The sequence below is a fragment of the Lithobates pipiens genome, unplaced genomic scaffold, assembly GCF_037356315.1.
Source record: "Lithobates pipiens isolate NorthernLeopardFrog02 unplaced genomic scaffold, aLitPip1_a1.2 Scaffold_3, whole genome shotgun sequence".
NCBI classification, from domain to species: Eukaryota; Metazoa; Chordata; class Amphibia; order Anura; family Ranidae; genus Lithobates; species Lithobates pipiens.
The window spans coordinates 270,304,062-270,317,714 of NW_027507790.1; the positions used below are offsets into that span (position 1 = coordinate 270,304,062).

Genomic DNA, 13,653 nt, shown 5'->3' on the forward strand with positions numbered 1-13,653 from the left:
AAAAAAAGCTATTCACACCGAAGTAAAATGTCAAAACTACTGATAGAATACACGATTGGAGGCGTTGGGGACGGGGGGAATTCTGACATATTCCTAGACAAAGTAGAGATGAATTCATTTTTTTAGAACTTTAGGGAGTCTTCTGACTCCTCTTCCTGTTCTGGGGAAGGGGGGGCGGTCAGAAGACTCACTAAAGGAGGTACGTGTATACACATGCCTCCTTAGACCCAGTTTGTCCAATCAGTATGGTCACCTGCTGACTTGGCACCATCCACAGGCAGCTTCACTCTTTAAAAAAAAGACAAAGGTTGAATCCTATGCAATTGTACATGAGATGAGGGTACTACGGAGGATATTGTTCCTGCCTGACTCCAAGCCCTGTCCCTGCAAAGACCTAACACTGACTGAGGGGACATGAAAGAAACAGGGAGGGTCTACATAGGACTGAACTAACTAGCACTAAACAGGTGGGGGAGAACAGAGGGATATACCAGATCACAAAGTAAACAAGTTGTAGTGGCCCTAAATCCACCAGTAGATGTCAGCATACACCAGAACAATGTAATCCTACAAGAACAACAACAACAACAAAAAAATGCACATGGCTCTAAATGCTAAATGTATCCATACCATCTTTTGTTTTTATGCACCTGAAATATACACTATATTGCCAAAAGTATTGGGACACCTGCCTTCTCACGCACACACATGAATTTTAATGACATCCCAGTCTTAGTCCGTAGGGTTCAGTATTGAGTTGGCCCCACCCTTTGCAGCTATAACAGCTTCAACTCTTCTGGGAAGGCCGTCCACAAGGTTTAGGAGGGTGTCTATGGGAAAGTTTGACTATTCTTCCAGAAGCACGTTTGTGAGGTCAGGCGCTGATGTTGATGCTGATGGTGTTTTTCAGGGGTTGGGCTTGGCCTCTTAGTTCCAGTGAAGGGAACTCTTAAGGCGTCAGCATACCAAGACATTTTGGACAATTTCATGCTCCCAACTTTGTGGGAACAGTTTGGGGACGGCCCCTTCCTGTTCCAACATTACAGCTCACCAGTGCACAAAGCAAGGTCCATAAAGACATGGATGAGCGAGTTTGGGGTGGAGGAACTTGACTGGCCTGCACAGAGTCCTGACCTCCACCTGATAGAACACTGCTTTGGTAGGAATTAGAGCGAAGACTGTGAGCCAGGCCTTCTCTTCCAACATCAGTGACTGACCTCACAAATGCGCTTCTGGAAGAATGGTCAACCATTCCCATAGACACACTCCTAAACCTTGTGGACGGCCTTCCCAGAAGAATTGAAACAGTTATAGCTGCAAAGGGCGGGCCAACCCAATATTGAACCCTACGGACTAAGACTGGGGGATGCCATTAAAGTTCATGTGCGTGTAAAGGCAGGTGTCCCAATACTTTTGGCACTATAGTGTATTTATATTAGCTGGTTTAAACTGGAAATTCGGCTGCGTGCCGAGAACCTTCATAGGTGACACGTTGATTATCTAGGTCATGCAGTGCAGACAGGAGACTCTTCCTTCGGGCTGCTTAGACAGACTTCAGGCCAGGGTTGGCAGCGGGTCACTGGGTTGCTCCAGACCACAGATCAGACACGGGGCCAATCGGGGGAAATCTGAGCTGAAGAAGTAAAGTTACCGGTAACAGTAGAATTGGAAGATAACAAGTTCTGGCTGAAGTTTGATTGCGGGAGTGACGGGTCAATGGATGTAGTGTGACAGGATCTGGAAGTCTTTCAAGGTAACGCCATTGAGGTAGTTGTCTTGGTGCCCCAGCTGAAGAGGGCCTCTCACTTTATCCTATGAAGAGAGAATAGACGCGCTCCCAGAATAAATATGAAATAAGGATAATTGTAGATACGGAATCTTGCAAAGATCTAAGAAGGTGTGCAAAGTGAAAGGCAGTGCAATACCAGAAATAAATAGACAGTGTCTTGAGTAGGCAAGAACCCGGTCATTGCCACCTCCATACCTGTGTGCCCCGTGGTAGCCCTATATTCATATACACTCACCGGCCACTTTATTAGATACACCTGTTCCAATGCTTGGCAACGCAAATTTCTAATCAGCCAATCACATGGTAGCAACAGATTTAAATGAGGAGTTTGCATGTTCTCCCTGTGCCTGCACGGGTTTCCTCCGGGTACTCCGGTTTCCTCCCACACTCCAAAGACATGCAGGTAGGTTAATTGGCTTCTGTACAAAATTGGCCCTAGTATATGAATGGAGACCTTGGATTGTGGGCTCCTTGAGGGTAGGGACCGATGTGAGTGTATAATGTACAGAGACAATTGTAGACACTCACTCAGGTTGAACTGGATGGACTGGTGTCTTTATTCAACCTTACTAACTATGGAACTAGGAAACTTGGTGAAGACCACTTGCTGAAGTTCAAACCGAGCATCAGACTTTAGAAAAACTGAGATTTAAGTGACTTTGAACGTGGCATGGTCGTTGGTGCCAGACGGGCCTGTCTGAATATTTCTGGGATTTTTACACATGACCATCTCTCGGGGGTTTACAGAGAATGGTCCTAAAAAGAGAAAATATCCAGTGAGCGGCGGTTGTGTGGACGACAATACCTTGTGGAGGTCAGAGGAGAATGGGCAGACTGGTTTCGAGATGATAGAAAGGCAACAGTGACTCAAATAACCCCTCGTTACATCCAAAGTATGCAGAATACCATCTATGAACGCACAACACATCAAACCTTGAAGAAGATGGGCTACAGCAGCAGAAGACCACACTGGGTGTTGCTCCTGCCAGGGAAGAACAGGAAACTGAGGCTAAAATTGGACAATAGAAGATTGGAATCACGTTGCCTGGTCTGATGAGTCTCGATTTCAACTGTGATATTAAGGTGGCCGGGTCAGAATTTTGTGTAAACAACATGAAAGTATGGATCCATCCTGCCTTGTATCACCAGTTCAGGCTGGTGGTGGTGGTGTAATGGTGTGGGGGGGGGGATATTTTCTTGGAACACTTTGAACCCCTTAGTACCAATTGAGATTCATTTAAATGCCAAGACCTACCTGAGTAATGTTGATGACCATGTCCACCCCTTTATGACTACAGTGTCCCCATCTTCTGATGGCTCCTCCCAGCAGGATAATGCTCCATGTCACAAAGCTCCAATCATCTCACCACTGGACAATGAAGTCACTGTCCTCCAATGGCCTCCACACTCACCAGATCTTATCCAATGGCCTCCGCACTCACCAGATCTCATCCAATGGCCTCCACACTCACCACATCTCATCCAATGGCCTCCACACTCACCACATCTCATCCAATGGCCTCCACACTCACCAGATCTTATCCAATGGCCTCCACACTCACCAGATCTTATCCAATGGCCTCCACACTCACCACATCTCATCCAATGGCCTCCACACTCACCACATCTCATCCAATGGCCTCCACACTCACCAGATCTCATCCAATGGCCTCCACACTCACCAGATCTCATCCAATGGCCTCCACACTCACCAGATCTCATCCAATGGCCTTCACACTCACCACATCTCATCCAATGGCCTCCACACTCACCACATCTCATCCAATGGCCTCCACACTCACCACATCTCATCCAATGGCCTCCACACTCACCACATCTCATCCAATGGCCTCCACACTCACCACTTCTCATCCAATGGCCTCCACACTCACCACATCTCATCCAATGGCCTCCACACTCACCACATCTCATCCAATGGCCTCCACACTCACCACATCTCATCCAATGGCCTCCACACTCACCAGATCTCATCCAATGGCCTCCACACTCACCACATCTCATCCAATGGCCTCCACACTCACCAGATCGGTGGAATGGGGGATTCACATCATGGATGTGCAGCCAACAAATCTGCAGCAACTGTTATCATGTCACTATGGAGGAAAATCTCAGAGGAATGTTTCCAACACCTTGTTGTATCTCTGCCACTAAGAATGAAGGCAAAAGGGGGTCCAACCCGGTACTAGCAAGGGGGACCTAATAAAGTGGCCGGTGAGTGTATATGAACGTGGCTTTGGTGTAACATTAGCCGTATCCAAGTAGATGTAACTGCCCTGTCCTGGAAAAAGGTCAGTAAAGTTATCTTGTTGTCACCCTTCATGTTTTGGAAAGTGGACACTGATATCTCCTGCTAGTTGGCAGAGGAGGACTCTGCGTCTGACTGCCCAGACTAACCCTACATAGCCTGTACTGTACCTGCAGCTTACACTGCCGACCTTACAAAGAATTGCTGAGCTATGTAATGACAGGTTCACTTTAACCAAATGCACTTCCAGGTGAGAGTCGTCTGCTAAATGAAATCTCCACTCCACAGGTATCTTCCCCAGTTAGGACCCCATGTCAACAAGTACAATAGATACTCCCCTTATTCAAACCTGTTACTACAGACAAAGTTGCTAAAACTCCTTTCTAACACCCACCTAACCAGCTGCCCCCTGGACCCTATTCCCTCTCAAACACTGCGGTCATCCCGTGTCTCTATCCTACACTCTCTAACCCACATCTTCAATCTCTCCCTCTCTTCTGGCATCTTCTCCAATGCTCTAAAACACGCATTGGTCACCCCCATACTTAAAAAGCCATCCTTGGACCCTACCAATCGTAACCATCTACGCCCCTATCTCTTTGCTCCCCTTTTCCTCTAAGCTTCTTGAACGTCTGGTTTACAACCAACTGAGTGACCCCCTCACTAAGAATAACCTTCTCGATCCTCTTCAATCTGGATTTCCACCCTCAACACTCCACAGAAACGGCTCTTTTAAAACTCACAAATGACCTACTAACCGCAAAAACCAACAGACACTATTCTGTACTCCGACCTCTGGACCTTTCAACTGCCTTTGACACTGTTGAGCACCCTCTCCTCCTCAAAAAACTTCACTCCCTCGGTCTCCATGACTGCGTTCTTCAGTGTCTCTCATCCTACCTATCCCACCGCACCTTCTGTGTCACTTACAATTCTCCTTTCTCCTCTCCTCTTCCCTTCCCCATCGGGGTCCCGAATAAAAAAATCAACGAATACGAAAGAAATATAATGAATGAATTCGAATGAATTCGACATGATTCTAAATTATTTCAACTGCATTCGACATTATTTCAACCACATTCGAAAATATTTTGTGACCCGACTTTAGGGCCATGTATCTCGGGGTCACTTGGTGCTAGACACTTCAAATTTGGATATGTTGTAGTGCTAGTATTATTGTGTTTGCATACCAAATTTGGGGTTTCTAGCTATAAGTGACCCCGAGATATGTGGCCCCAAAATCGGGTCGCAAAATGTTATTAGTTATTAGAGCAGAGAATGACATTTTGCGACCCGATTTTGGGGCCACATATCTCGGGGTCACTTATAGCTAGAAACCCCAAATTTGGTATGCAAACACAATAGAACTGGCACTATAACATATCCAAATTTGGAGTTTCTAGAACCAAGTGACCCCGAGATACATGGCCCTAAAATCAGGTCACAAAATATTTTCGAATTTGGTTGAAATATTTTCGAATCCGGTAGAAATATTTTCGAATGTGGCCGATTTTTCGAATTCGGTAGAAAACTAAACGAAATCCGAAAACGAATTTAAGAAAGTTAACAAATATAACTAAACAAAATTAATGAATTAACGAATTAAAGCGAAACGAAACTAAACTAATTTTTTTCCTTTTGCACATGTCTAATCTACACCTCTTCCCCGGGTCAGCTGATGGCCTCTCACGGCTTTCAATATTATTTCTACGCTGACGACACCCAAATCTATCTCCACCCCTCAACTCACTCCATCAGTCTCCTCACCCATCACCAACTTACTAACAGACGTATCTGTCTGGATGTCACAACAATTCCTCAAACTCAACTTGTCCAAAACTGAGCTCATAATATTTCCTCCCCCACGTGCCTCTTCCCCTGACTTCTCTGTCAAGAGCAATGGCACAACCATCCACCCATCCCCACACGCCAAGGTTCTAGGTGTTATCCTGGACTCTGAACTCTCCTTTCAGCCCCACATCCAATCACTTTCCAAAGCTTGCCGCCTCAACCTCCGAAACATCTCCAAACTACGTCCCTTTCTAACCAATGAAACCACACAGCTCCTGATTCACTCCCTGTTATCTTTCACCTTGACTACTCCCTCCTCATTGGCTCACCTTTATATAGACTATCCCCCCCTTCAGTCCATCATAAATGCTGATGCCAGACTCATCCACCTTGCAAAGCGCTCAGTGTCCGCTACCCCTCTCTGCCAATCCCTCCATTGGCTGCCACTCGCCCAACGAATTAAATTCAAAATACTTACAATAAGTTACAAAGCCATCCACAACTCTGCCCCCAGCTACATCACTAGCCTAGTCTCAAAATACCAACCGAATCACCCTCTTCGTTCCTCCCAAGACCTCCTGCTTTCTAGCTCCCTCATCACCTCCTACCATATCCTCCTCTAGGAGCCTCCAGGAGTCCCGAGCCTCGCCCATCCTCTGGAACTCCCCACCCCAATCTGTCAGACAGTCTTCAAATGTATTCACTTTTAGGCGATCCCTGAAAACTTTCCTCTTCAGAGAAGCCTATCCTGCCTCCATCCAACAACTGCACTATTTTCTCCATGAGCTCATCCCCCACAGCTATTACCATTTGTATAACTTGACCCTCCCTCCTAGATTGTAAGCTCTAACGAGCAGGGCCCCCTGATCCCCCCCCCCCCCCCCCCCCTGTATTGAATTGTATTGTAATTGTATGGTCTGCCCTAATGTTGTAAAGCGCTGTGAAAACTGTCAGCACTATATAAATACTGTATAATAATAATAATAAATCCCCATCTGTAGAAGTCAGTATGTGGACCTCCTGCATCAATGTGTGGACCTACTGAGCCAATGTGTGGACCAGCTGAGTCAATGTGTGGACCTCCTGAGTCAGTGTGTGGATCTCCTGAATCAGTGTGTGGATCTCCTGAGTCAATGTGTGGACCTCCTGAGTCAGTGTGTGGACCTCCTGAGTCAGTGTGTGGACCTCCTGAGTCAGTGTGTGGACCCCCTGAGTAAATGTGTGGCCCTACTGAGTCAATGTATGGACCTACTGAGCCAATGCGTGGACCTACTGAGCCAATGCGTGGACCTACTGAGCCAATGCGTGGACCTACTGAGCCAATGCGTGGACCTACTGAGTCAGTGTGTGGACCTCTTGAGTCAGTGTGTGGACCTCCTGAGTCAGTGTGTGGACCTCCTAAGTCAATGTGTGGACCTCCCGAGTCAGTGTGTCGGACCTCCCGAGTCAGTGTGTGGACTTCCCGAGTCAGTGTGTGGACCTCCCGAGTCAGTGTGTGGACCTCCTGAGTCAGTGTGTGGACCTCCCAAGTCAGTGTGTGGACCTCCCGAGTCAGTGTGTGGACCTCCTGAGTCAGTGTGTGGACCTACTGAGTCAGTGTGTGGACCTCCCAAGTCAGTGTGTGGACTTCCCGAGTCAGTGTGTGGACCTCCCGAGTCAGTGTGTGGACTTCCCGAGTCAGTGTGTGGACCTCCCGAGTCAGTGTGTGGACTTCCCGAGTCAGTGTGTGGACCTCCCGAGTCAGTGTGTGGACTTCCCGAGTCAGTGTGTGGACTTCCCGAGTCAGTGTGTGGACCTCCCGAGTCAGTGTGTGGACTTCCCGAGTCAGTGTGTGGACCTCCCGAGTCAGTGTGTGGACTTCCCGAGTCAGTGTGTGGACCTCCCGAGTCAGTGTGTGGACCTCCCGAGTCAGTGTGTCGGACCTCCCGAGTCAGTGTGTGGACCTCCTGAGTCAGTGTGTGGACCTACTGAGTCAATGTGTGGACCTCCCGAGTCAGTGTGTGGACTTCCCGAGTCAGTGTGTGGACCTCCCGAGTCAGTGTGTGGACCTACTGAGTCAATGTGTGGACCTCCCAAGTCAGTGTGTGGACTTCCCGAGTCAGTGTGTGGACCTCCCGAGTCAGTGTGTGGACTTCCCGAGTCAGTGTGTGGACCTCCCGAGTCAGTGTGTGGACCTCCCGAGTCAGTGTGTGGACTTCCCGAGTCAGTGTGTGGACCTCCCGAGTCAGTGTGTCGGACCTCCCGAGTCAGTGTGTGGACCTCCCGAGTCAGTGTGTGGACCTCCCAAGTCAGTATGTGGACCTCCCGAGTCAGTGTGTGGACCTCTTGAATCAGTGTGTGGACCTCCCGAGTCAGTATGTGGACCTCCCGAGTCAGTGTGTGGACCTCCCGAGTCAGTGTGTGGACCTCCCGAGTCAGTGTGTCGGACCTCCCGAGTCAGTGTGTGGACCTCCCGAGTCAGTGTGTGGACCTCCTGAGTCAGTGTGTGGACCTCCCAAGTCAGTATGTGGACCTCCCGAGTCAGTGTGTGGACCTCCCGAGTCAGTGTGTGGACCTCTTGAATCAGTGTGTAGACCTAAATTAGTGTGTGGACCTCCCGAGTCAGTGTGTGGACCTACTGAGTCAATGTGTGGACCTACTGAGTCAATGTGTGGACCTCCCAAGTCAGTGTGTGGACCTCCCGAGTCAGTGTGTGGACCTCTCGAGTCAGTGTGTGGACTTCCCGAGTCAGTGTGTGGACCTCCCGAGTCAGTGTGTGGACCTCCCGAGTCAGTGTGTCGGACCTCCCGAGTCAGTGTGTGGACCTCCCGAGTCAGTGTGTGGACCTCCCGAGTCAGTGTGTGGACCTCCCAAGTCAGTATGTGGACCTCCCGAGTCAGTGTGTGGACCTCCCGAGTCAGTGTGTGGACCTCTTGAATCAGTGTGTGGACCTCCCGAGTCAGTATGTGGACCTCCCGAGTCAGTGTGTGGACCTCCCGAGTCAGTGTGTGGACCTCCCGAGTCAGTGTGTCGGACCTCCCGAGTCAGTGTGTGGACCTCCCGAGTCAGTGTGTGGACCTCCTGAGTCAGTGTGTGGACCTCCTGAGTCAGTGTGTGGACCTCCCAAGTCAGTATGTGGACCTCCCGAGTCAGTGTGTGGACCTCCCGAGTCAGTGTGTGGACCTCTTGAATCAGTGTGTAGACCTAAATTAGTGTGTGGACCTCCCGAGTCAGTGTGTGGACCTACTGAGTCAATGTGTGGACCTACTGAGTCAATGTGTGGACCTCCCAAGTCAGTGTGTGGACCTCCCGAGTCAGTGTGTGGACCTCCCAAGTCAGTGTGTGGACTTCCCGAGTCAGTGTGTGGACCTCCCGAGTCAGTGTGTGGACCTCCCGAGTCAGTGTGTGGACTTCCCGAGTCAGTGTGTGGACCTCCCGAGTCAGTGTGTGGACCTCCCGAGTCAGTGTGTGGACCTCTTGAATCAGTTTGTAGATCTAAATTAATGTGTGGACCTACTGAGTCAATGTGTGGATCTCCTAAGTCACTGTGTGGACCTCCTGAGTCAGTGTGTGGTGGACCTCCTGAGTCAGTGTGCGGTGGACCTACTGAGTCAGTGTGTGGTGGACCTCCGGAGTCAGTGTGTGGTGGACCTCCTGAGTCATTGTGCGGTGGACCTCCTGAGTCAGTGTGCGGTGGACCTACTGAGTCAGTGTGTGGTGGACCTCCGGAGTCAGTGTGTGGTGGACCTCCTGAGTCAGTGTGCGGTGGACCTCCTGAGTCAGTGTGCGGTGGACCTCCTGAGTCAGTGTGTGGTGGACCTCCGGAGTCAGTGTGTGGTGGACCTCCTGAGTCAGTGTGTGGTGGACCTACTGAGTCAGTGTGTGGTGGACCTACTGAGTCAGTGTGTGGTGGACCTCCTGAGTCAGTGTGTGGTGGACCTCCTGAGTCAGTGTGCGGTGGACCTCCTGAGTCAGTGTGCGGTGGACCTACTGAGTCAGTGTGTGGTGGACCTCCGGAGTCAGTGTGTGGTGGACCTCCTGAGTCAGTGTGTGGTGGACCTACTGAGTCAGTGTGTGGTGGACCTACTGAGTCAGTGTGTGGTGGACCTCCTGAGTCAGTGTGTGGTGGACCTCCTGAGTCAGTGTGTGGTGGACCTCCTGAGTCAGTGTGTGGTGGACCTCCTGAGTCAGTGTGTGGTGGACCTCCGGAGTCAGTGTGTGGTGGACCTCCTGAGTCAGTGTGTGGTGGACCTACGGAGTCAGTGTGTGGTGGACCTACTGAGTCAGTGTGTGGTGGACCTACTGAGTCAGTGTGTGGTGGACCTCCGGAGTCAGTGTGTGGTGGACCTACTGAGTCAGTGTGTGGTGGACCTCCGGAGTCAGTGTGTGGTGGACCTCCTGAGTCAGTGTGTGGTGGACCTACGGAGTCAGTGTGTGGACCTCTTGAATCAGTGTGTAGACCTAAATTAGTGTGTGGACCTCCCGAGTCAGTGTGTGGACCTACTGAGTCAATGTGTGGACCTACTGAGTCAGTGTGTGGACCTCCCGAGTCAGTGTATGGACCTCTCGAGTCAGTGTGTGGACTTCCCGAGTCAGTGTGTGGACCTCCCGAGTCAGTGTGTGGACCTCCCGAGTCAGTGTGTGGACTTCCCGAGTCAGTGTGTGGACCTCCCGAGTCAGTGTGTGGACCTCCCGAGTCAGTGTGTGGACCTCCCGAGTCAGTGTGTGGACCTCTTGAATCAGTTTGTAGACCTAAATTAATGTGTGGACCTACTGAGTCAATGTGTGGATCTCCTAAGTCACTGTGTGGACCTCCTGAGTCAGTGTGCGGTGGACCTACTGAGTCAGTGTGTGGTGGACCTCCTGAGTCAGTGTGTGGTGGACCTCCTGAGTCAGTGTGTGGTGGACCTACTGAGTCAGTGTGTGGTGGACCTCCGGAGTCAGTGTGTGGTGGACCTCCGGAGTCAGTGTGTGGTGGACCTCCTGAGTCAGTGTGTGGTGGACCTACAGAGTCAGTGTGTGGTGGACCTCCTGAGTCAGTGTGTGGTGGACCTACTGAGTCAGTGTGTGGTGGACCTACTGAGTCAGTGTGTGGTGGACCTCCTGAGTCAGTGTGTGGTGGACCTCCGGAGTCAGTGTGTGGTGGACCTACTGAGTCAGTGTGTGGTGGACCTCCTGAGTCAGTGTGTGGTGGACCTACTGAGTCAGTGTGTGTTGGACCTACTGAGTCAGTGTGTGGTGGACCTACTGAGTCAGTGTGTGGTGGACCTCCGGAGTCAGTGTGCGGTGGACCTCCGTCCTGAGTCAGTGTGCGGTGGACCTACTGAGTCAGTGTGTGGTGGACCTCCGGAGTCAGTGTGTGGTGGACCTCCCGAGTCAGTGTGCGGTGGACCTCCGTCCTGAGTCAGTGTGCGGTGGACCTACTGAGTCAGTGTGTGGTGGACCTCCGGAGTCAGTGTGTGGTGGACCTCCCGAGTCAGTGTGCGGTGGACCTCCCGAGTCAGTGTGCGGTGGACCTCCGGAGTCAGTGTGTGGTGGACCTCCTGAGTCAGTGTGCGGTGGACCTCCGGAGTCAGTGTGTGGTGGACCTCCTGAGTCAGTGTGTGGTGGACCTACTGAGTCAGTGTGTGGTGGACCTACTGAGTCAGTGTGTGGTGGACCTCCTGAGTCAGTGTGTGGTGGACCTCCTGAGTCAGTGTGTGGTGGACCTACTGAGTCAGTGTGTGGTGGACCTCCGGAGTCAGTGTGTGGTGGACCTCCTGAGTCAGTGTGTGGTGGACCTCCGGAGTCAGTGTGTGGTGGACCTCCTGAGTCAGTGTGTGGTGGACCTACGGAGTCAGTGTGTGGTGGACCTCCTGAGTCAGTGTGTGGTGGACCTACTGAGTCAGTGTGTGGTGGACCTCCGGAGTCAGTGTGTGGTGGACCTCCTGAGTCAGTGTGTGGTGGACCTACTGAGTCAGTGTGTGGTGGACCTACTGAGTCAGTGTGTGGTGGACCTCCGGAGTCAGTGTGCGGTGGACCTCCGTCCTGAGTCAGTGTGCGGTGGACCTACTGAGTCAGTGTGTGGTGGACCTCCGGAGTCAGTGTGTGGTGGACCTCCCGAGTCAGTGTGCGGTGGACCTCCGTCCTGAGTCAGTGTGCGGTGGACCTACTGAGTCAGTGTGTGGTGGACCTCCGGAGTCAGTGTGTGGTGGACCTCCCGAGTCAGTGTGCGGTGGACCTCCCGAGTCAGTGTGCGGTGGACCTCCGGAGTCAGTGTGTGGTGGACCTCCTGAGTCAGTGTGCGGTGGACCTCCGGAGTCAGTGTGTGGTGGACCTCCTGAGTCAGTGTGTGGTGGACCTACTGAGTCAGTGTGTGGTGGACCTACTGAGTCAGTGTGTGGTGGACCTCCTGAGTCAGTGTGTGGTGGACCTCCTGAGTCAGTGTGTGGTGGACCTACTGAGTCAGTGTGTGGTGGACCTCCGGAGTCAGTGTGTGGTGGACCTCCTGAGTCAGTGTGTGGTGGACCTCCGGAGTCAGTGTGTGGTGGACCTCCTGAGTCAGTGTGTGGTGGACCTACGGAGTCAGTGTGTGGTGGACCTACGGAGTCAGTGTGTGGTGGACCTCCTGAGTCAGTGTGTGGTGGACCTCCGGAGTCAGTGTGTGGTGGACCTCCTGAGTCAGTGTGTGGTGGACCTACTGAGTCAGTGTGTGGTGGACCTACTGAGTCAGTGTGTGGTGGACCTCCGGAGTCAGTGTGCGGTGGACCTCCGTCCTGAGTCAGTGTGCGGTGGACCTACTGAGTCAGTGTGTGGTGGACCTACTGAGTCAGTGTGTGGTGGACCTACTGAGTCAGTGTGTGGTGGACCTCCGGAGTCAGTGTGCGGTGGACCTCCGTCCTGAGTCAGTGTGCGGTGGACCTACTGAGTCAGTGTGTGGTGGACCTCCGGAGTCAGTGTGTGGTGGACCTCCGGAGTCAGTGTGTGGTGGACCTACTGAGTCAGTGTGTGGTGGACCTACTGAGTCAGTGTGTGGTGGACCTCCGGAGTCAGTGTGCGGTGGACCTCCGGAGTCAGTGTGCGGTGGACCTCTGTCCTGAGTCAGTGTGCGGTGGACCTACTGAGTCAGTGTGTGGTGGACCTCCGGAGTCAGTGTGTGGTGGACCTCCCGAGTCAGTGTGCGGTGGACCTCCGGAGTCAGTGTGTGGTGGACCTCCTGAGTCAGTGTGTGGTGGACCTCCTGAGTCAGTGTGTGGTGGACCTCCCGAGTCAGTGTGCGGTGGACCTCCGGAGTCAGTGTGTGGTGGACCTCCTGAGTCAGTGTGTGGTGGACCTCCTGAGTCAGTGTGCGGTGGACCTCCGGAGTCAGTGTGTGGTGGACCTCCTGAGTCAGTGTGCGGTGGACCTCCGGAGTCAGTGTGTGGTGGACCTCCTGAGTCAGTGTGCGGTGGACCTCCGGAGTCAGTGTGCGGTGGACCTCCCGAGTCAGTGTGTGGTGGACCTCCGGAGTCAGTGTGCGGTGGACCTCCGGAGTCAGTGTGCGGTGGACCTCCTGAGTCAGTGTGTGGTGGACCTCCGGAGTCAGTGTGCGGTGGACCTCTGGAGTCAGTGTGCGGTGGACCTCCCGAGTCAGTGTGTGGTGGACCTCCGGAGTCAGTGTGTGGTGGACCTCCTGAATCAGTGTGTGGTGGACCTCCGGAGTCAGTGTGTGGTGGACCTCCGGAGTCAGTGTGCGGTGGACCTCCCGAGTCAGTGTGTGGTGGACCTCCGGAGTCAGTGTGTGGTGGACCTCCTGAGTCAGTGTGTGGTGGACCTACTGAGTCAGTGTGTGGTGGACCTACTGAGTCAG

The 13,653-nt window shown here is 52.2% G+C and overlaps 1 protein-coding gene across 2 annotated transcripts in view; it reads left to right on the forward strand.

Annotated features, from left to right (window-relative positions):
- The window catches only part of LOC143941152 (phospholipid-transporting ATPase ID-like), a 176,982-nt gene that overhangs the window by 69,386 nt on the left and 93,943 nt on the right, over positions 1 to 13,653 (forward strand). The gene's annotated exons all lie outside the window — the stretch shown is intronic.